Raw genomic sequence first — 21955 nt, 5'->3', positions numbered from 1 at the left:
AGCTAATTTAGCTCTTAATACAGGATCATTTAAGTCTGGTTTCTTTGTTATTGGGATAGGTGAACTCTTTAGGATCCATCCCCCAAAGGAACCGGACATGAGAATTTATCATCATCCGGCTCGAGCAAGAGTGAAAGAAATAAGACCGCGGAAGATCCTTAATAGAATTAAGGTTTATAATGACTCAATGACTCTAGGCAAGAAAAGCTTTATCAGATTCTCTTTTCCGAAGTTGCACCTACAACTACTCATTGAAAATAATCCTATTCTTATGGGTAAATGCTCAATATCCAAGTGGGCTTACAAATTTGATCATGATCAATTGCTTTGTGGATTGTCTCATGTCTCTTGATTAGTTGGTATTTATCCCCTCAATATCGCAAGTTTCTTACCTCCAAACAAAATATTTACTTGTTACTAATAAAAAATCAAAAAGTTTAGCCTACATTCTTCCTTAGATCCCTTCTTTTACTCCGATAGTATTGCGGATCACAATCGATGCAAAGAAAATGAATGCATTTCCATACTATAATAAAAAGGTAAGTGTAATAAATAGAGAACTGGATCATGTCACATGACTTATTCCATTTCTACTCTATGGGATCTTACGGAGCCTGTTCATGGATGACATGGTTGCGGTATGATCATAGAAGATATTCTCCTCAAGTGAACCAGCCTATCCTTCCTAGGTAGGGGACTTACATGTTGATTGGATGCGGAGACACCTTTGGTTGTGAATTCTAATGTGGCAGATCCAATTCTTTATCTGCATGGCCAAATCAATAATTCAAGTCACACACTCCCATAATCCGCCTTTTTTCTTTCGTAAAATTAACTTCAACTATTTGTATTGTATAAAAATACTTTGGAGTTGAAGAGAAGTATCCAAATGACATGTGTTATTTTACAATAACCCATGCTTGTAGCAATGAAATACCAAAACCTACCCGATATGATATATGATAATTATAATTCTCTATGATATGCCTTCCCTATAAAGGACCCGAAATACCTTGCTTACGTATCATTGGAAAGTGCATTAACATAAATACGGCAGTAAGCAGAGGCAGTACAAAGGTATGTAAACTATAAAAACGAGTCAAAGTGGATTGGCCCACACTAGCACTTCCGCGTAATAACTCCACTAAAGGCGATCCTATTACCGGAATGGCGTCAGGTACACCTGTCACAATTTTGACTGCCCAATAGCCAATTTGATCCCAAGGCAAAGAATAACCAGTTACACCAAATGATGCAGTCAAAACAGCCAAAACCACACCTGTGACCCAAGTTAATTCGCGGGGTTTTTTAAATCCCCCTGTGAGATACACACGAAATACATGCAGGATCATCATTAAAACCATCATACTTGCTGACCATCGATGAACTGATCGGATTAACCAACCAAAGTTGGCCTCGGTCATTATGTATTGAACCGAGGAAAAAGCCTCTGTAACGGTTGGTCGGTAGTAAAAAGTCATAGCAAAACCGGTAGCGACTTGTACTAGAAAACAAGTAAGTGTAATTCCCCCTAAACAATAAAATATGTTGACATGGGGAGGAACATATTTACTAGTTATATCATCTGCAATTGCCTGAATCTCAAGACGTTCCTCAAACCAATCATATACTTTATTGAGATAGGTAACTAACCCGAGTCCCCCTCTAAGAGCCGTATATGAAAATTTCATCTCGTACGGCTCAAGCAGAAACACAAAAATTTTCAACGAATATTAGAAAAAAGGTTCAAAACTTCATCAGCCACTGAATTGGGTCGATTTGCCTTGAAGATATCAAATAAGAAAAATCCGGAATATCTTCTTTGTGATGATAATGCCAAAAAATCTCAAGTTGGCGCGTCTTTCTTTCTTCCTTTCCCTTATGTTGGTCATTAGAGGCTTCTTGACTTTTCTCTTCCCTATAAAGGATTTGTTTTTTTATGCGTAATATAGAAATTATCTTGTTGAGATCCTATGAATCAGTTCAATTAAAACCTTAGATTCATACTAGAGCCACGATGATTTAGTCTCAAGCTAAACAAAAGGCAAGGGTTCTTCGAATAAGAACCGCTTGATAATCATTTATTGAATCAGTGTAATGACTCGACAAAATCGAGAGAAAAAAAGTTGTCTTTTGGGCAAACAAAATTGGAAGGAAGAAAATTTCTTTTTTATTTTTATTTAAGAACTACTTGAATTTTTCAGTCTGGTTGCGAGGTCTTAATAGTGAGTATGAATCATAGTTCCATTTTTTTTTGATCCACTCTATCTATTTCGTGTTCCAGATACTAGAATAAATAATATCTGACGAATTAGAATCATCTTGATAGAGATAACAGGCCCTTTCTATGTATTATCAATAGGATCAATTCTAACAAGTCACACACTCATATTCCAGAGATACCGAAACAAAAAAATTCCGCGGTCGAACTACCATAATATCTAGAAATGTAGATCTTAAACTAGAAAGGCTTTTTTGGATGGAAAAACTCTGACTTCCTAGTTTTAGTTAGTAGAAACCTAATTGGTTAAAATTCCGTCCAGTAAAACGGAAGAATTATAAATTTCTAAAATGATAGATAGGAATATAGCGAATAAAGCCATTGCGATCCCCATAAAAGGAGTAGTCCCCCAACCCGGGGCGACTTTCCCATATTCCGAATTCAAGGGTTTCAGTAAACTACCTGCACCAGTTCGTTTTGGCCTAGGTTTAGAACTATCTTCAACGGTTTGTGTAGCCATAAATTCTATTTAATCATTGGTGTTGACTTTGTATACTATTCCGTTGTAGTTGTAAATACACGATCTTTTCGTAGATCCATTGTAATCTTGAAATTCTATAAAAATGGAAACAGCAACTTTAGTCGCCATCTCCATATCTGGTTTACTTGTAAGCTTTACTGGGTATGCCTTATATACCGCGTTTGGGCAACCCTCTCAACAATTAAGAGATCCATTCGAAGAACACGGAGACTAATTTAAGTAAGAAGTCTCCCAGATAGGGGGACTTCTTACTTAAATGAAATTATTTTATTCTTTTAGTTGGAGTTGGTGGAACCTTAGGTGGTTCTCGGAAGAAGATAGCGAAAAAAATTATCCCTAAAGTCGAAACTAAAAGGAACGTATAAACCAATGCTTCCATAGATTCGATCCTGGTTTATTTACAATTATAACTTCCACACCTATTCATTTGTCATTTGGGATAATTTCCCATATAAAGAAAGAAAAAGAGTCAAAGAAAGGATGGGAGATGTTTCCCATGTCAAATCAAAAAAGAGAGGTGAAAGATACTATAACAATGTGTATCAAACTGCCTGTTTCCTTGTAGTTGGATCTCCCACTTTTTGGAATGTTCCAAATTCCACTTGAGCATCCAAATCTGGATCAATACCAGCAAAAACATCTCGGAACAATGTTCTAGCGCCATGCCAAATGTGTCCGAAAAAGAAGAGCAAAGCAAAGGTAGCATGACCAAAAGTGAACCAACCCCTTGGACTGCTGCGAAAAACACCATCAGATTTCAAAGTAGCCCGGTCTAATTCAAAAATTTCCCCTAATTGAGAACGCCTCGCATATTTTTTTACAGTAGCAGGATCAGAATAACTTACTCCATTAAGTTCGCCACCATAGAACTCCACCGTTACACCTACTTGTTCAACACTATATTTGGATTCTGCTCTTCTAAAAGGAACGTCTGCTCTAACAATTCCCTCCTCATCTACCAAAACAACCGGAAATGTTTCAAAAAAAGTAGGCATACGGCGTACAAAAAGCTCACGTCCTTCTTTATCTCTAAAGACGGGATGTCCTAACCATCCAACAGCTATTCCATCCCCATTGTCCATTGAGCCTGCTCTGAATAATCCCCCTTTTGCCGGATTATTACCAATATAATCATAAAAGGCTAATTTTTCGGGAATTTTAGACCAAGCTTCTGATAAACTAAGATTTTCGGCTAAACCATTGCTAACTCTTCGATATATTTCTTGCTGAAAGTATCCCTGATCCCACTGATAACGAGTAGGCCCAAATAATTCGATTGGGGTCGTTGCTGACCCATACCACATAGTTCCAGCAACTACGAAAGCTGCAAAAAAAACAGCAGCGATACTACTGGAAAGTACAGTTTCAATATTGCCCATACGTAATCCTTTATATAGACGTTGAGGCGGACGGACACTAAGATGGAATAAGCCCGCTAATATACCCAATGTACCCGCAGCAATATGATGAGAAGCTATTCCCCCCGGAACAAAAGGATCAAAACCTTCTGCACCCCACGCTGGATTTACAGCTTGTACTTTTCCAGTTAGTCCATAAGGATCGGATACCCATATCCCAGGACCATACAAACCCGTTACATGAAATGCCCCAAAGCCAAAGCAAGCCACCCCTGCAAGAAATAAATGAATTCCAAAGATCTTGGGCAAATCCAAAGAGGGTTTTCCCGTCCGCTCATCAGAGAATATTTCTAGGTCCCAATATACCCAATGCCAGATCGCTGCCAAGAAACACAAGCCAGAAAACACAATATGCGTACCTGCCACACACCTTCATAACTCCAAATACCCGGATTTGTTACAGTTCCTCCTGAAATACTCCAACCACCCCACGAATCCGTTATTCCTAAACGAGTCATGAAGGGAATTACGAACATACCTTGTCTCCACATTGGATCCAGAACAGGATCAGAGGGATCAAAAACTGCTAATTCGTATAAAGCCATTGAGCCAGCCCAACCAGAAACTAGAGCTGTGTGCATTATATGCACCGCAAGCAATCGACCCGGATCATTCAATACGACAGTATGAACACGATACCAAGGCAAACCCATGGAAATACCCCTTTAGCAAAGAAAAATAGACACGATGTCGCTTTATTTTATCGCATTGAAAAAGACTATCCATATCCTATGTACCTAACCCTTCTAGGGGATTCTGTGTCAGAAAGCGCGAATATTTATTTCATTCCATTAAAAATAAGAAGCCAATTCTGTTCATAAGAAGAAAGAGAAGCAGATCTATTCTATACTCGATAAGTGCCAATATGCAATGGGTAACTTGGCCAATTTGGAAAAAACGAAGAATAGATCGCTACCCCTCTTTGTTTAGCATTCAAATCACCCATTCCCTTTTCTTTATTCAATCTGTCTTACATTCCTTATATGTATAACCTTTCAATCTACGTATTAATAGAATCTATAATATTCATATAGAATAAGAATAAAAATTAAGACAATAAACTGCGGATTCTTTCTTTCTGTTCCATTCTTACGTTTCCATATTAAAGTGTGGTTTTCTTACTTAAATTTAATAATATTAATCTAATATGCCCATTGGTGTTCCAAAAGTACCTTACCGGATTCCTGGAGATGAAGAAGCGACTTGGGTTGACTTATACAATGTTATGTATCGAGAAAGGACACTTTTTTTAGGTCAAGAGATTCGTTGCGAGATCACGAATCATATTACAGGTCTCATGGTATATCTGAGTATAGAAGATGGAATTAGTGATATTTTTTTGTTTATAAACTCCCCAGGCGGGTGGCTAATCTCAGGAATGGCTATTTTTGATACGATGCAAACGGTGACACCAGATATATATACAATATGCCTCGGAATAGCCGCCTCCATGGCGTCCTTCATTCTGCTTGGAGGAGAACCCACCAAGCGTATAGCATTCCCTCACGCGAGGATTATGCTTCACCAACCTGCTAGTGCTTATTATCGGGCAAGGACACCAGAATTTTTACTAGAAGTAGAAGAGTTACACAAAGTTCGCGAAATGATCACAAGGGTTTATGCAGTAAGAACAGGCAAGCCTTTTTGGGTTGTATCCGAAGACATGGAAAGGGATGTTTTTATGTCAGCAGACGAAGCCAAAGCTTATGGACTTGTCGATATTGTAGGGGATGAAATGATTGACAAGCACTGCGATACTGATCCAGTGTGGTTTCCAGAAATGTTTAAGGATTGGTAGTGTCCGGATTTCTTGTAAAGTTATTTCACAGCTAAATTCGTGTTTTCCTCGATTTAATAGAAAATAGAAAGACTTCATGATGAGCAATCATCAGGTTAAGATGGATCTAAACCAATCCATTTTTTTCTATATACATACAACATGCCGACGGTTAAACAACTTATTAGAAACGCAAGACAGCCAATACGAAATGCTCGAAAAACGGCCGCGCTTAAAGGATGCCCTCAGCGTCGAGGAACATGTGCTAGGGTGTATGTGCGACTCGTTCAGATCATGACTTCAAACAAATATAAAAAAAATTGAAGTATCCATGATTAGTACCAATGAATAGGATATAGCTTCTCTATCCTAGATTTCTATGGTATATGGAATTTATGGTTTCCTTTGGTGCAAATCCAATTATCTAAATTGGAAATAAGAAGCAATTCTCCCATTGGTAGCAAATGGTTATCCATTAAGCGGAGGAAATAGTAATAAAAAGAAAAAGGCTTATGCTCCTTTATCTTAAAAGAACGGACTAACAGGGTCAGCTACTTAGCCAACTTTCATAATTAAATACCGTCACTGTATGGATAACTCTTATTGTGAAAAGAGCTATTTACTCTATAATGGATAGGTAGAGCCAAAGAATGTGGACTATACAAGTTCGCAATACCTTTTGATGAAAGAAAGGGCTCCGGTGTATAGAGAGGGCCTCACCGTTTAAAAGGGAACCATAGAAACGATGGAACCCACTATTTTTTTTAGTATTATTAGAATGAATTTGTTATTTCGTATAGAAATAACTGAACGGAGTGGAATAAAAAATCGTGGTTGGGAAGGTTACTATAGCAAAAGCCATTGGAATTAATATTTTATATATCGGAATAATTAGTTTTGTTATTAATGAGAAAAAGGGTGGCTAAAAGAAGAGAAATCATTAGTTATTCATTAAGGTTAATTTGATTCAATGACCAGAGTTCCGCGAGGATATATAGCCCGGAGACGACGAACAAAAATGCGTTCATTTGCCTCAAACTTTAGAGGGGCTCATTTAAGACTTAATCGAATGATTACCCAACAGGTAAAAAGAGCTTTTGTTTCCTCTCATCGAGATAGAGGTAGGCAAAAGAGGGATTTTCGTCGTTTGTGGATCACTCGGATAAACGCAGCAACGCGGGTATATAAAGTATTCGATAGTTATAGTAAATTAATACACAACCTGTACAAGAAGAAATTGATTCTTAATCGTAAAATGCTTGCACAAGTAGCTGTATCAAATCCAAATAATCTTTACACGATTTCCAATAAAATAAAGATCATCAATTAAAGGTATAAATAAAGTAATATACTGGAATAATAAAAGATGAATTCCCGGAGAGGGAACTCCGGGAAGATACAATAAATTAAGATTAAGTGGTAGGAATCAACGAGCTGGATTACTTTCTTTATAATATATATAGGTCTGGCCCTTTCGAATTCGAATAAAACATCAACAATCGGAACTTAAGTTCCGGTTGTTGTTTCTTAAATTTTGGTTGTTGTTTCTTAAGTTTCGATTGGAATTGTACTTTTGCGTTAATTGAGGAATATGTCTATTTTTTCTGGGTCTAGAACCTGTAATTATTGAAATTGACTGGGCTTGAAATTGCTTTTCGTTCTCATAGTTACGAAACGGTAAGAAAGATAAAATACGAGCCTGTTTTATAGCAAGAGTAATTAATCGTTGTTGTTTCAAGGTTAATCTATTTATTCGTCTCGATAATATTTTTCCTTGTTCACTAATAAATCTATTAATTAAACTCATGTTTCTATAATCAATTCGATCTCCCGGGCCAATCCGGGGACGCCTACGAAAAGGTTGTTTAGATTTACGAAAAGGTTGCTTGAATTTACGAAAAGTTTGCTTGGATTTACGAAAGGGTTGCTTGGATTTATTAAAAGTTTGCTTGGATTTACTAAAGGGTTGCTTAGATTTAAGAAAAGGTTGTTTAGATGTATACATGATTTATTCCTTATTTAAAATTTGAAAATTTGAAAATTCACTTCTTTATTTTATTAATTTAGGATCCAGAAGAAGTAGTTTTTCTTTGATCCATATCTTATTTGATTCATATTATAGTATATGAATACCCTCTATACATATGAAATAATATCTACCGGAAATCAGATGAGTTGATTTGTATTTTGTATTCTATACTATGTTTTCTTTATATATTAAATATGAAGTTCTTACTCTTTCTGTTGTTTGGAAAGATCAAACACACGATGTTCCTATTTCTTTATTTCGTGATGAGTCGTATGCTTGCGACAATAACGACAAAATTTTTTGAATTCTAATTGTCCGGGTGTATTGTGGCGATTCTTTTGAGTACTATATCTAGAAATCCCCGTCGATTCCTCATTGGCACCTTTTCGAACACAACTGATGCATTCCAAAATAACTCTGATTCTAACATCTTTTCCCTTGGCCATGAACCTCCTTTTCTTTTTGGATTGACTTAACTTAATTCTTCTACTTATTCTTTTATTCTTCTATTTTGAATCCGAAGAAGAAGAATAAAATTCATTAGAATAATTTTTTTTTATTCTTTAATTAAGTAATAAAAAATAGAGAAATAATTAAAGAATACAATCCTTGTCGAATTAGCAAAGATTTTGGTTCGAAATCCTTTCATTTAATTAGCCAGCCCCGCCTTTTCTATGCTCTGATTTCTGAGGCCTTATTTAGCTTGGGTACCCCTTTAAATTGAATTTCTATTTTCAAAAATGGGGTTTACCAAATTTTTAATGACTCTGAGGTTCAACCCAATCCATCTTTTCTTTCTTTTTCCTTCCGATACTAAAAAAAGATTGAAAAGGATCAAATTTTGTCATATCACGAAGAAATCTATCCCTCCCATAGCAATAACTAGAATTAAAAAAAAGGGAATGACAAAGCATCTGGGAATAAACGATTAATTTCTATCAATAAACCTGCTAAAGCACCAAACCATAGAGTACTTAGCACGGGTGCTACAGAGAGATATGTTTTTATATCCCGCATTGAAAATCCTCCTTCCTTGTTGGAATACATATATGATCATAAACTCTTGCCCAAGATTGTTATGCTATATATAAAATGAACCATATCGACGAAATTTTCCTATCCCTAAAAAAGAAAAAGATGACCCCTTCTTCCTATATATTACCAAGGAAAAGTAATCCTTCTTTTATAGGCGAAATTATATTGGATTTTATATGTATATAATTCCTTAATTATATGAGACCAAAAAGAAGAAATGACACGAGGGTTCTATATATAGATAGAGAAAGAAAGAAGAAGAAAATTATGATGTGGAAAAGAAGACAGGAATTGTGTACAATGGCATTGTACAACAATTTAATTTGGAAAAGGGATGTAGCGCAGCTTGGTAGCGCGTTTGTTTTGGGTACAAAATGTCACAGGTTCAAATCCTGTCATCCCTACCTATTACTTCTTTCTTCTTTATAGGCAGTAGCGACGAGATCAATTAAAGTAAAGTGGGTATAACTTGAATTTGTGGAGACTATACGTACGTGAGATACATTAGGAATAGAAAAAGATTTTCTTTTTGAATGAATGAAAGCGCTCTTAGTTCAGTTCGGTAGAACGCGGGTCTCCAAAACCCGATGTCGTAGGTTCAAATCCTACAGAGCGTGATTCCATCTATTTTATGTCGAAGCAGAGTAAAATAACTTAACAAAATTGAATTGTAACTCCAATTTCAATTTGACCTCCTCTCTGGTCTGGAGGAGGTCAATCAAAAAAAAAAAATGACTCAATCAAAGATCCAACTGATCCCCACGCCTGTATTGCAAATACGCAGTCACGAATAATCCCGCTAAAGTAATAGGAATTAGGCCTAAGACGATTCCAAATAGAAAAACTTCAATCATTTCGATTTGTTCGAGGGGATAAAAAAAGAGGTACGATCTATCCCTAAATAGTACTCTAAATTATCCACGAATCTCAATGACCAAGAAAAGAATTCCTAATTAGTCTGGAAAAGAGTCGTAGAATGCCAGGAATCCCAAAGAAAGATTTTTCTTTTCTGAATTATAATTATTCAGTCAATTCAAATAAGGCGTATCTTGTTCAAGCCAATAAATAGAGCTGGGGTTATAGTTAAAGCAGCCAGTAGAAAACCAAAATAACTAGTTAAAGTAAGCATGAAAGAGTTAAATTCCATTTATTTTTTTTTACTACACTACATATGTTGGTAAAGCATTTACCTAAGTTATGGAAAATTCATAATTCATCAGTTATTTTAGATAATACTAAAAAACAAGATAGAGTAAGATACAGAAGTGTAAAAGAAAGTGGATTCATCAGATGATACATGAGTCCCTAATTCCGAATCAAGAGATTTGTTGTGGAATTTGTCAATTGAGTAAAGTAATAATATTAAGAACTAGATCATCTAACCCCATTGAATGAAAAAAAGAAATTCAATTTTCAGGGAAATTTTTGAATAAGAGATAAATAAACAATTGAATTTGAAAAAAAAAACTTCTTTCTATTTTGGATAATTTCTTTTTCAATAGGACCCTCTTTTTGGAGTGAACGATCGAATATTCCCCTATTCCTTCTTATTTTAACTGATTGTATTCCATATGGAATAAGAGGAGAACAAAAGCATTCCACGACCTGCCAAGGGGCTGTTAAAAAAAAAAAAAAAAGAAAGCTCTTCCTTGAATTTACTTTATTTTTATTCCTTTTTCGAACTCCAACCAAAGTAGATTCGAAGACGAGTCACTTCAATTATCCTTTTAAGTTCTATTCTATCTTCTGTCTTTCCCTATTTCATCTCGTAAAGTTCCGCGCTCGCAGTTTGGTCAAGAAAGTTAGACCTAATCCAACAAACAATACAAGGATGAATTACGAATTATGAAAGGATAGATTTCACATATACTTGTCCTTGTATTGTGTCAGTATGAGAATATCCTTCCTAAATTATTTATCCAAACCTATTGATCATTAACTTAGATTTTCCCAAGATTTTGGCTGCTATTCCGAATTACTCTATTATTCCGAAGCCAATGAAAAGTAAGTAGAACCTACAAAAATGGGGTTTTCTATTGATGCCTTGAATAACATATAGCTTACCTATAGACAAAAAAAAAATAAAAAAGTAATTATGTTTCGGAACCAGGCAAAACCAGATTGCTGTGCCATAGGAAGGATAGCTATACTAATTCGGTATACTCAAAATACACCTTTGGTACAAAATTGACAATCTCACAAGGATGAAATATCAGTAATTTTCTATTTACTGGTCGATCCCATCTTTTACGGAATCAATTCCTTTTTTGAATGTACAAAAATTTTGGGAGTTCAGCATGTCTGGAAGCACGGGAGAACGTTCTTTTGCTGATATTATTACCAGTATTCGATACTGGGTTATTCATAGCATTACTATACCTTCCCTATTCATTGCGGGTTGGTTATTTGTCAGTACGGGTTTAGCTTATGACGTGTTTGGAAGTCCTAGGCCAAACGAGTATTTCACGGAAAGCCGACAAGGAATTCCGTTAATAACCGACCGTTTTGATTCTTTAGAACAACTCGATGAATTTAGTAGATCCTTTTAGGAGGCCCTCAATGACCATAGATCGAACCTATCCTATTTTTACAGTGCGATGGCTGGCTATTCACGGACTAGCTGTACCTACTGTTTTTTTCTTGGGATCAATATCAGCAATGCAGTTCATCCAACGATAAAACAAATTCCAACTATAGAACTATGACACAATCAAACCCGAATGAACAAAATGTTGAATTGAATCGTACCAGTCTATACTGGGGTTTATTACTCATTTTTGTACTTGCTGTTTTATTTTCCAATTACTTCTTCAATTGAGAGAAAGAAAGAGACTAATAAGAATTCTCTTATCCCATTTGGAAGGATACCATCCTTATAACTACCCATGACTGTTTTTGTCTCTAGCATGACCAATTGATAAAATGTGGAGGAAAGTAGGGGAAATGGCCGATACTACTGGAAGAATTCCTCTTTGGCTGATAGGTACTGTAGCTGGTATTGCTGTGATTGGTTTAGTAGGTGTTTTCTTTTATGGTTCATATTCTGGATTGGGTTCATCTCTATAGTAATCGGAGGGACCAGATTGTAAACATGAAAAAGTAGGAGCTTAGCGGGTCCTTACCCCCCTTTATCTGATTAGAGCGGAAAGGACCCGCGGAATTTTTATTTTACTCTTATAACGCGAATTGAATCTATTCGATTCACTCTTATGAAGCAACAAGAAAAAGAGATCACTCGAGGATCCAATATCTTATTCCACGAAGGAAGTATCCTGAAAATCCTTGATTTAGTTTCGAGTAATAAACTAATAAAACCTTAATCAAAACTATTCAACTAGCCTAAAAATAAAAAAACCTTCAATGGAAGAGTTTACTTTTTTTTTGCAAAATTTCTGTAAATTTGAAGTTGAACTTAATTAAACAAGCCAAGCAATTTGCTCACAATCACAAGAAATTTTTCCCCCGCCATATTTTCTTCCCCTCTGTTTGTCCACTACCTCGGCTAAACCTAAGCAAAAGAAAAAGAGGTCCAAGAGACAGACCCGAATAAAGAAGAAATAGTAATCTTTGACGAATTAGGAAGAAAAAGGATTCTTATTTTGATACAAGAAGAATCGGCACAAGAAAAAGGCTTTTTCTTGTGCCGAATAGACGATTAAGAAGACCTGCAATCCCTCCGAAAAAGAAGAAATTTTAATTTGATTGTTCTCGCCTTTGCCTTGGATTCTCTTCTTTTGCATGGGATATAAATAAGGAATTCCAGACATCTCATAAACAAAAAGCAGTCTAAACAAAAAAAGGATTTCCAAAATAGATCATAGATAATTCTAGCAATTGCCAATAAATCGAGGCTTTTTACCAACTTGATGGTAAGAAATCCCGGGACCTAGAAATTCATTTCGTACAATTGAACCTTTTCAAACTGTTTCTTTTTGAGAACCAAAAAAACTTGTGCCAAAATAACGGATGCGAAGAAGAACAAAAGGCCTTGGACACGTAATGGATCCTGAAGCACGATTTCTGCGTCCCCCTGACCAAAACCTCCCACATTAGGATTGCTTGTTAATGGTTGATCAAGCTTGATGGATTCCCCCTCTGAAACAAGAAGTTCTGGTCCGGGAGGTATAATATCAATCACTTGGCGTCCATCTGATGCATCAACTATGGATATTTCATACCCCCCCTTTTCTTTACGTAGTATTTTTCTTACTATACCTGTTGACGTAGCATTATAGACTGTATTGTTACTCTTGCTACCATCAGGATAGATCTGTCCTCTTCCTCGGTTTCCCCCTACATATATGGGATATTTTAAGAAATGAGCATCTTTCTTCGTAGCAGGATCAGGGGAAAGAATGGGAAAGACAATTTCACTATATTTCTTACCGGGAACAGGGCCTATCACAAGAATGTTTTTTTTATCGGGACGATAACTCTGAAAAGCAAGATTTCCTATCTTTTCTTTTAACTCAGGGGAAATACGATCGGGCGGCGCTAATTCGAATCCCTCGGGCAAAATAAGAACAGCACCTACATTCAACCCTCCCTTTTTTCCATTAGCAAGAACTTGTTTCAATTGCATATCATAAGGAATTCGAAGAACTGCTTCAAATACAGTATCGGGAAGCACAGCTTGGGGAACTTCAATATCGACGGGCTTGCTAGCTAAATGGCAATTGGCACATACAATTCGTCCAGTTGCTTCTCGTGGGTTTTCATAACCCTGCTGCGCAAAAATGGGATATGCATTTGAAATAGATGTCCGAGTTATTACGTATATCATGATCGATACAGAAATCGATCGAGTTATCTGTTCCTTTACCCAAGAAAAAGTATTTCTATTTTCCATGTCCAATCGCAGATCCCAGAATTTCTACAATAAATTAGATAGGTAGCTAAGCTAATCTAGTTCCCTATACACGAATCTGTTGTCATTCTACTGCAACAGTTGTACTGCAATGATGAATACCTTAAAGTAGGTATAAATAGAAAGAATTTTGCTAAAATGGAAAAGGGCTTTCTTTCTAAAAAAAGATGCTTGCTAATTTGATTAATATTAATATCGGGAGATCAAATGAATTTATGCTTCACTAATTGAATGATAAATGACTACAAGCGAAGGAGATAGACGATTTAAACAAAAAAAGACCCAAAATTTCAAACATGTATCTAGAATTACTGGAAAACTACAAACAAAAATAGTGAAAATAAGCTCGTTAGGAGCCCATCCAAAATCGTTGTAGACCCAACGAATTACTAGTTCCCAACCACGGGTGGAGTGAAATCCAACAAAAAAATCAGTAACTAAAAGAATAAAAAAAGCTTTTATTGAGTCATTTAAATTATAGAAGAATTCCTGAACCCAAGAATTCAAAATGACAAGTTCCTCTTTACCCAGAAAAAAAGAACCACTTAGAATAGCCAAACAGATTATATTTGTCGAGAAATGCAAAATGGTATGGAGATGATCCTCATTATTTATTTTGACCCATTGTATTATTTCCTTGTGTATTCCTGTAGGAGGTTTTTGTACATGTGTCTTTAGTTTCCCTTTTATCATCTCGTCCAAGAGAGAAAGTTCTTCTAATTCTATGAATCTTTCTAGAATCCTTTTCTCTTGAATATCAGTTAAGAGAGTTTCGGATTGCCTGGTATTCCACCAATTCTTAATCCAAAGTTCCAGACATTTGTTAAATGAGGAAGAGACCCCCCAAGGCAAAAGTACGATAAATACAAGATATAGTAAAGAAGGCAATGCTTTCTTTTTTTTCATTTTTGATCTGTAAATGGAGTTGTTAATGAATATGCTTCATTCGCTGACTCTATTCCATTCCCTGACTCTATATGATGATATTTCTATTTCATGATATTTCTATTTCTTTGAAGCAAAAACTCTATAGGTTTGATACCCTGTATCTATTCTTCTTTTTTGTATATTAGTTATTAGTGGAATTTCAGTGCATTGGGTTCTTTCTTAGATCTAGATGGAATGAAATAGTGAAATAGAATAAAAAAAAAGCCCTTTCGGATGAAAAAGGAAGAATAGTATGCGATATATCTAACTTGGATAAAAAAAAATTAAAAGCAAATTTCTCTTATCCTCGTTTGTTCCTTCCTTTAGATAAATACTTAAAAATCCCCTTACAATAACAAATCCAATTTAGAAGGGACTTCCTCCCTGTGTTGAGAAAACTTTTCTTCTTCCAATTCTTCTTTTCTTCATTCAACTCAGTTCAAAAAAGATACCTCAAAATACTTCAATTGGTACGCGCAAGAAATAGGCCAATTCGGCAGCTTTTTGTTCAATTTCTCGTGGAGTAAAAAATTTATCATCAGTACGAGTCAAGGGAATGATCCCCTGGCCCCGGATTTCCATATAAAGAATACGACGAGGATAAAGACCCTCTTTAACCTGAATTCTAATTGATTGGATATCCCGCATAAGGAATCGAAGGAAGACGCGACGTTTTATTCCAGGGAATCCCCAACGAAAAATGCACACTATTCCCTCTTTTCTATCGAATCGGTCATAACCACTACCTACATTCCACAAAATAGTACACCACAAGTAGGAGCTAATGAATAGGCCTGCGATTCCGTAGAAAGACATCACGACCCCCTGCGGAAAAAAAAGAATTTCTTGAGATGGAAGTATAGATATAATATTCTTACCAAGATAACTGGAAATCCCAACCGATAAGAATCCTAGTGAACCTAGAAAAAGAATACAGGCCCAGAAAAAATTACCCCTTTTTCGAGAACCTTTTAGAAGTTCTACCCATATGTGTTCTGATCGCCAATTCATATTAGATATACTAAATCCAGCAGCGGTCGATTGAAATTGAGAGAATAAGCTAAATAATTTTGACTTTACTTTTTTTGATTCTGAAATCGCCTTCAGCAACTAGTACTCCTGTGAAATAATAGGTTAGATACATTGACTTTCTATTCAAAAAATATTCGTTGATTCAATTAAAATAAATAAAATAAAACTCGCTATACCTGGCTCTGCATATTCATGCATTTATGCTCGTAGCCTATATCCGCATCCATAACCGTTTTTCATTTGTGTGTAGAAAGTGTGTGTAGAAAAAGCCACATACCCTACCATATTATATTACTTACACTAAAAAATACTAGACAATCTTATTTTTTTGCACATAAAGAAATAAAGAAGTCATTGCAATTGCCGGAAATACTAAGCCTACTAAAGGCACGAAAATAGAAGGTAAGTTTAAATCCGTCATGGAATAGGTGTCTCAATTCAAATTTACTATTTCTATCTAGTCGAAAAATATCTTAAGATTCTTATGATATAATTAAGTATATCTATTATAAGGAATATTGACTATTGTATTGTATTTTTTATTTTTAGTTTGAAAAATATTCTGTAAAAAAAATGAAAGGATAATAAGAAAATTCCAAAAAAGGAGAACTAATTAAAAAGATTTTATTTTGATTTTCCCATCCTCATGGCCTTTCTATCTTTCTAATCTAATTTGAAATTGGATTCAAAAGAAAGCGGTTAGAATTTACTTCCTGCATACATACTTCTCTAGAAGCGCATACAATAATGCGTGGTAAAGGCGGAAAAATAGTATATTCAATCAAAATCAAAGGGCAAATTATCTTACCTACTATAGATCCCCTACTACCCTCTTAGACTTTAAAAGGCGATATACCACCCAAAGAAAGGGTATGAAAATGCCGGGTGGAGTTAGCTTTTCGACGAAGACCTGTCCCGTGCAGCGAAGCCCTGTTAGTAAGACCCCCCGCAATAATGGATTATAGAAGAATATTATTCCAAATACTCCTCTGGACGCATATAGTAGCATTGCGATTCCGAATCTTTTTTATTTATGAATATGAACAGAAAAAATTCATTGTATCGTTGGGTCGGAGCGGAGGTTTGGTCCAGAAAAATTAGAAACAAAACGTCTACTCTACCGCATTGAAGTCTATAGCGCTGTATTTCCACGAAAGTATAATTCTTACCATCAGGATACGATCCTTTCTTTTGAACTAAACGTCTCTACGATGGGTCCAGGTTCTATGTCCAATCCCAAATCAAGGATTTCTCGCTCTTGATCGGAGTCATAAACTAAAAAAAAACTACCTTTTTATCCTTTTTCTCAAGGTTATAGAAAACTTCCTTATCTAGTTCTAGCATTTTGAAAAAAAAAAAATGCTTCTTTTTTTACACACAGTTCGAGTCACTTGTTGACTCACGATTACGCCTGTTAAAAGTTTCAAACGTCCTCTTTTTTGAAATTGAAAGAGAGTCCTATAAAAAGGTCTAACTTCCAAACTATGTCTTTTTTCATTCATTCTCCTTTAGTTTTTTTCTCTATCTAGAAGTGGAATAGAATAACCCGGTTGAAGGGTAATGATCATACGTCTGTAATGCATTGTATGGCCCAGAATAGGTCCTATTCTTCTACCTTTTCCAGGTAGTCGATGGCTATTCACAGCTACCACCTTAACACCAAAGAAGAGTTCGACCCAATGCTTTATTTCTGTCTTAGTGAATCCCGATTCGACATTAAAAGTATATTGATTCTTTCCCAATAAACGAAGACTTTTTTCTGTAAATACTGCGTATTTGATTCCATTATCATTATCATATGATAATACTATATTTTATTATTTTATTATTTTATTTGTATTTCTTTATTGTATTATACCTTAATATATATATTCTAGATATATAGAATAGACGAATCTCAATTTGTCAAGTCTCATGATCATATCATGATCTATTTTTATTCGGCTCAATCTTTTTTTTCTAAAAAAGATTGAGCCGAGTTTAATTGCAATCAATTAGAAGAATAAAGAAGAATTACTGCATTTCATAACTGATTTTTTTCTCTTTTTATTTCGTTTCTTTTTTATTTATACCTTCTTTATCTTTAGTTTTATCTAGTTAATCAATAGTATCTACCGGCTCGAACTCGAATTTGATCGCCTTCCATACTTCACAAGCTGCGGCTAGTTCAGGACTCCATTTGCAAGCTGCTCGGATAATTTCATTACCTTCGCGAGCAAGATCGCGCCCTTCGTTACGAGCTTGTACACAGGCTTCTAAAGCCACTCGATTAGCTGCTGCACCAGGTGCATTTCCCCAAGGATGTCCTAAAGTTCCTCCACCAAATTGTAATACAGAATCGTCCCCAAAGATTTCGGTCAGAGCTGGCATATGCCAAACATGAATACCACCTGAAGCTACCGGTATAACACCTGGCATGGATACCCAGTCCTGAGTGAAAAAGATACCGCGAGCACGATCTTTTTCAATAAAATCATCGCGCAATAAATCAACAAAACCTAAAGTCATTTCGCGTTCCCCTTCTAACTTACCTACTACTGTACCGGAGTGGATATGATCTCCCCCAGACATACGCAATGCTTTAGCTAATACACGGAAATGCATACCATGATTTTTCTGTCTATCAATAACTGCATGCATTGCACGGTGAATGTGAAGAAGTAGGCCATTGTCGCGGCAATAATGAGCCAAAGTAGTATTTGCGGTGAATCCCCCAGTTAAGTAGTCATGCATTACAATAGGAACCCCTAATTCTCTTGCAAATACAGCTCTCTTAATCATTTCTTCACATGTACCCGCAGTCGCATTCAAGTAATGCCCCTTGATTTCACCGGTTTCGGCCTGTGATTTATAAATAGCTTCGGCACAAAAGACAAAACGGTCTCTCCAGCGCATAAATGGTTGTGAGTTTACGTTTTCATCATCTTTGGTAAAATCAAGTCCACCACGTAGACACTCATAACACGCTCTACCATAATTTTTTGCGGATAATCCCAATTTTGGTTTAATAGTACATCCCAATAAAGGACGACCGTACTTGTTCAACTTATCTCTTTCAACTTGGATACCATGAGGCGGGCCTTGGAAAGTTTTTGAATAAGTAGGGGGAATTCGTAGATCCTCCAAACGTAGAGCACGTAGGGCTTTGAAACCAAATACGTTACCTACAATGGAAGTAAACATGTTAGTAACGGAACCCTCTTCAAATAGGTCTAATGGATAAGCTACATAACAGATCCATTGGTTGTCTTCCCCAGCAACAGGCTCGATGTGATAGCATCGTCCTTTGTAACGATCAAGACTGGTAAGTCCATCAGTCCAAACAGTTGTCCATGTACCAGTAGAAGATTCGGCAGCTACTGCAGCCCCTGCTTCTTCGGGCGGAACCCCAGGCTGAGGACTTACTCGGAATGCTGCCAAGATATCAGTATCCTTAGTTTCATACTCTGGGGTGTAGTAAGTCAATTTATAATCTTTAACACCAGCTTGAAATCCAACACCTGCTTTAGTTTCTGTTTGTGGTGACATAAGTCCCTCCCTATAACTCTTGAATTAAGAATTCTCACAATAACAGGGTCTACTCGATGTTAATTAGGCGTAAATGAAACTTTAGCAAAAATCTCGTAAAACAAAAAGGATATTCAATTAATATAATATCAACTCATTAAAGAAAATTGAGGGCATGCTTAGGTTAATGAATATGTTTCATTCATATATAATGCGTACACCCTGTGTATGTTCTATCCTATAGGAATTCCAATATAGGAATTCGATAGGAATTGAGTTGTTGTTATGGTAAGTTAACACGGTTCGTTATTAAACCATGGATTTGATTTACCAAATCCATAATTATTGTATACTCTTTGATAGATATAGCGCAACCCAAATTAATTCCTAATCCTTATTTTACAAGTTCTTAATAGTTCTCTTTTCTTATTTTGAATGCAAATACCTAACTAAATACTAATAAAATTCTTTGTTGACAGCAATCTATGCTTCACAGTAGTATATATTTTGTATATCGAAGTCCTAGATAGGAAAGTAGAGTAGGCACAGATCCTCCACAAAAGGCAAAATGTATATGAAAAAAAAGATTGATTGAACTTTCCAATGGACTCATTCCATGAGTAAACGATTGAATGGGATTCGCTTGGGCAACGAAATCAAGTCCTGGTCCCCTTTTCTCTCTTATTGAATTAACTAATTCATTTCCTTTTTACTTTTGGATTTTTTTTGATTTGATTTGGCATTATTCAACAATAAAAAAAGAAAAATTTCGACAAATTCCTTTTTTTTAATTATGTGATAATTATGAGAACCAATCCTACTACTTCTCCTCCCGGGGTTTCCACAATTGAAGAAAAAAGTACAGGTCGTATCGATCAAATTATTGGACCCGTGCTGGATGTCACTTTTCCCCCAGGCAAGTTACCTTATATTTATAACGCTTTGGTAGTCCAGAGTAGAGACACTGCCGATAAGCAAATTAATGTGACTTGTGAGGTACAACAATTATTAGGAAATAATCGAGTTAGAGCTGTAGCTATGAGTGCTACGGACGGGTTGATGAGAGGAATGGAAGTGATTGACACGGGAGCTCCTCTCAGTGTTCCGGTCGGTGGAGCTACTCTCGGACGAATTTTCAACGTTCTTGGGGAGCCTGTTGACAATTTGGGTCCTGTAGATAGTAGTGCAACGTTCCCTATTCATAGATCTGCGCCTGCCTTTATCGAGTTAGATACGAAATTATCCATCTTTGAAACAGGTATTAAGGTCGTCGATCTTTTAGCTCCTTATCGACGTGGAGGAAAAATAGGACTATTTGGGGGGGCTGGAGTAGGTAAAACAGTACTGATCATGGAATTAATCAATAACATTGCTAAAGCTCATGGGGGCGTATCCGTATTCGGTGGAGTAGGGGAACGGACTCGTGAAGGAAATGATCTTTATATGGAAATGAAGGAATCCGGAGTAATTAATGAAAAAAATATTGAGGAATCAAAGGTAGCTCTAGTCTATGGCCAAATGAATGAACCACCGGGAGCTCGTATGAGAGTTGGTTTAACTGCCCTAACTATGGCGGAATATTTCCGAGATGTTAATAAGCAAGACGTGCTTTTATTTATCGATAATATCTTTCGTTTTGTTCAAGCAGGATCAGAGGTATCCGCTTTATTAGGGAGAATGCCCTCCGCAGTGGGTTATCAACCTACTCTTAGTACAGAAATGGGTTCTTTGCAAGAAAGAATTGCTTCTACTAAAAAGGGATCTATAACTTCGATTCAAGCAGTTTATGTACCTGCAGACGATTTGACCGACCCTGCCCCTGCCACAACATTTGCACATTTGGATGCTACTACCGTACTTTCCAGAGGATTAGCTTCCAAGGGTATTTATCCAGCAGTAGATCCTTTAGATTCAACCTCGACTATGTTACAGCCTCGGATCGTTGGCAACGAACATTATGAAACTGCGCAAAGAGTTAAGGAAACTTTACAACGTTACAAAGAACTTCAGGACATTATCGCAATTCTTGGCTTGGATGAATTATCGGAAGAGGATCGTTTAACTGTAGCAAGAGCAAGAAAAATTGAGCGTTTCTTATCACAACCGTTCTTTGTGGCAGAAGTTTTTACTGGTTCTCCAGGAAAGTATGTTGCTCTTGCGGAAACTATTAGGGGATTTCAACTAATCCTTTCCGGAGAATTAGACGGCCTACCTGAACAGGCTTTTTATTTGGTGGGTAACATCGATGAAGCTAGCACGAAAGCTATAACCTTAGAAGAGGAGAACAAATCGAAGAAATGAAATTAAATCTTTATGTACTGACTCCTAAGCGAATTATTTGGGATTGTGAAGTGAAAGAAATCATTTTATCCACTAATAGTGGCCAAATTGGCGTATTACCAAACCACGCCCCCATTAACACAGCAGTAGATATGGGTCCTTTGAGAATACGCCTCCTCAACGACCAATGGTTAACAGCGATTCTGTGGAGCGGTTTTGCGAGAATAGTTAATAATGAGATCATCATTTTAGGAAATGATGCGGAACTGGGTAGTGATATTGATCCGGAAGAAGCTCAAAAGGCACTTGAAATAGCCGAAG

General features: G+C 36.3%; 2 non-coding genes across 2 annotated transcripts; both read left to right on the top strand.

Moving 5' to 3' along the window:
* Positions 1-9351: 9351 nt before the first annotated feature.
* Positions 9352-9425, top strand: TRNAP-UGG (transfer RNA proline (anticodon UGG)). Its single transcript has one exon. It is a non-coding gene; the product is annotated as a tRNA-Pro (tRNA).
* A 139-nt stretch (positions 9426-9564) lies between these two features.
* Positions 9565-9638, top strand: TRNAW-CCA (transfer RNA tryptophan (anticodon CCA)). Its single transcript has one exon. It is a non-coding gene; the product is annotated as a tRNA-Trp (tRNA).
* The last annotated feature ends 12317 nt before the right edge of the window (positions 9639-21955 follow it).

The sequence above is a fragment of the Triticum urartu genome, unplaced genomic scaffold, assembly GCF_056163025.1.
Source record: "Triticum urartu cultivar PI428250 unplaced genomic scaffold, HENAU_Tu73 scaffold2, whole genome shotgun sequence".
Taxonomy (NCBI): domain Eukaryota; kingdom Viridiplantae; phylum Streptophyta; class Magnoliopsida; order Poales; family Poaceae; genus Triticum; species Triticum urartu.
The sequence above is the reverse complement of the archived record's forward strand: the minus strand, read 5'-3'. Positions and strand labels throughout refer to the sequence as shown.